The 3,069-nt window shown below is 31.1% G+C and overlaps 1 non-coding gene across 1 annotated transcript; it reads right to left on the reverse strand.

Moving 5' to 3' along the window:
• Window positions 1-2,714: 2,714 nt before the first annotated feature.
• TRNAW-CCA (transfer RNA tryptophan (anticodon CCA)) lies at window positions 2,715-2,786 on the reverse strand. The gene has a single exon. It is a non-coding gene; the product is annotated as a tRNA-Trp (tRNA).
• Between the last annotated feature and the right edge of the window lie 283 nt (window positions 2,787-3,069).

Here is a 3,069-nt window from a genome sequence, read left to right on the forward strand (position 1 = left end):
GACTATAGCCCACCAGGCTCCACTGTCCATGGAATTCTCCAGACAGGAATACTGGAGTGGGTTGCCATACCCTTCTCCAGGGGATCTTTCCAACCCAGGATTAAATAAGTACCTCCAATTTAAGATTTTAAAAAGAATTATTGTTGAAAAAAACAAAGTGAAATGACAATTAAGAAAATCACTTTCAGTGCAGTCTTCAAGATATAATTAAAAAGATATGAAGCCAAAACTAGAAATTTTAACAATTTCCTTTGGTGATAATGATGAACATCAAAATTTAAAAGCAATAAACTGCAATTTGATGTATAAATTCATTTTCATTGCATTTTATTATATTCAAGCCAAACATATTTAAGAATTTATTTACTATAAAATCACACTTAAACTACATCAAGAGATCTAATTTATATTTGTATTCCTTGAAATAAATGTTTCTTCTATTTACAAATGAGGTGAAGCCATTTCTGTGTATGTGTGTATATATTTACATATATAAATACATATATTTATACATATGCAAATACAAGTGTATAAAGTTATTTTGAAGGTATTCAAACTTATATTAGCTTCAGAGGCCATTATTATTATTATTTTTAGTAAGAGGATACTTTCTATTTGACCATTTGACCCAGATTCTTCTAGCTGGAAAAATAAAATTTCTACTTGTGTTACTTACTTCCTCATACAGTACTGTTGATGTATACACAATTTTTTTTTGTATTTTGCCTGTGAATATAGGATGTAAATTTAGTTCTATATACAGTAAGGAAAGATAAGTGACATTATAAAAAAAATATGGTCTTTAGTAAGGAGAAAAGTACAGGATATTAATGTATTTACCAAGATAATAAATTTAATAGGTACATTATTATTGGTCATGGGAGTAATGATCATAACTCGAGTAATGAATGATAATAAAATACAAAATATTTGATAAACTCAAGCCATACTAATGCTCAGTATTTTAAAATCTATATTTAAATTATATGCAGTTAGAGAGGCAAACAAGCATATTTACAAGAGTCTCCAATCAAAAAATGGTAGAAGACCTAAACAGCCATTTTTCTAAGGAAGAGGCAAGTGAAAAGATGCACAATATCACAAATTATTAGAGAAATATATATCAAAACTACAGTGAGATATCATCTCATATTGGTCAGAATGGCCATCATCAAAAAATCTACAAAAAATAAGTGCTGGATGGGGTGTGAGGAAAAGGGGATCCTCATTTGTATTCATGGGAATGTAAACTGATACAGCCACTAGATAGAACAGTATGAAGGTTCCTTAAAAAACTAAAAATAGAACTCCTTAATGACTCAGCCATCTGATTACTGGGCCTATAACATAAGTGATACATTGTCTGGATATTTATTTTATCTCCTAAAGTATACTTGAAAAAAAAAAAACTATTATTTTAGAGCAGTTTCAGACTCACAGCAAAATTAAAGGGAAAAGGACAGAGATTTCCATATACTTCTTGCCTCCACACATGCAGAGCTTTCTCCATTACCAACATCCTCAGTCAGAGTGGTAAGTACATTGGTTAAAATGGATGAACCTACATCGACACATTATAATCAGGCAAAGTTGATAGTCTACCTTAAGTTTCACCCTTGGTGCTGTACATTGCATGTTTGGACAAAGGTAGAGTGACATATATCCATCACTATTATATCATAGAGTATTTTTGCTAAGCTAAAAATCCTCTGTTTTTGTATTTATCCCTCTTTGCTTCCTATAATGAATCACATATTGGTACGAGGAGTTTCTTGGGTCAATTCTCTTGGATTTTTTGCAGAGAAGATCATGTCATCTGTGAATAAAGATGATTTTATTTTTTCCTTCCATATCTGTATATTATGTATTTCTTTTTGAGTCTCACTGTATTAGATAATACTTACGGTATAATGTTGAAAAGGAGTCATGAGAAGGAATATCTTGCCTTGTCCCTGGTTCAAGTGGGAAAATTTCAAGTTTCTCACCTTAAAATGTGACATATATGTCATTTTTGTATATATTCTTTATCAAGTTGAAAGGTTTCTCTCTATTCACAGTTAGTACTGACAAAGTGTTGGGTTTTTTCAAAATATCTTTCTGTATATATTGATACTAGTATCTGATTTTTGTTTAGTAGTCTGATGATATGATGGGCTACATTTATATTTTTTCTTTATATAAGATTTGGGTAACTAGGAATTCCACAAAAATTTTGGATATTAATGACTGGTGATACTGGTTTTTGTTTCATTTTCCTTTCAGTTCTATATTTTCTTTTAATAAACAACTTTGACTTGAATGTATAGCAAATATTTCAATCATTTCTTCATAGTTTCATGCCTTTGTCTTAAGAAAGTTGCTGTTCAACTTAAAGTGTTCAGAACTATATTTGATAAATTAGTTTTATATATGTATATATCTATATAAATATTGTTTGGCTACTTTAAAAAGTTTTTTTTTAATTGTTTTTGTTGCAAGCAGTGTTATAAACTATGGTGAGTTTGGGTATTTGAGTGTTACCAACTTCTTAAAATAAATTTTGTAGCTTCCAATGTTATTGTCAAAATTCAAATGTGTGTGATGTGATGTGAAGTCACTCAGTCATGTCCGACTCTTTGCGACCCTGTGGACGGTAGCCTACCAGGCTTCTCCATCCATGGGATTCTCCAGGCAAGAATACTGGAGTGGGTTACCATTTCCTTCTCCAGGGGATCTTCCCAACCCAGGGATCGAACCCGGGTCTCCCGCATTGGAGGCAGATGCTTTAACCTCTGAGCCACCAGGGAAGCCAAAATTCAAATAGTATATATAATACGTGAAGTTCGTATTCCCTCAAAGTTGGAAGTCTAACTGATAATATTTGGGTTGTGGTTTAAGGAAAATAATCTGCTTCTGGAAAACTCAAGGTATTATTACAATGTAATGAGTCTGTACTTAGACTTTTAATGTTACTATTATAATTGCATGTATAATCTTTCAAATTACCTACTTGGTGATTTTAAATTATTAATATAAAATATTTAATTCCCACATCTGCTTATTAGAATATCCCTTTCAATTCTAATTATA

Source organism: Dama dama, chromosome 9 (genome assembly GCF_033118175.1).
Source record: "Dama dama isolate Ldn47 chromosome 9, ASM3311817v1, whole genome shotgun sequence".
Taxonomy (NCBI): domain Eukaryota; kingdom Metazoa; phylum Chordata; class Mammalia; order Artiodactyla; family Cervidae; genus Dama; species Dama dama.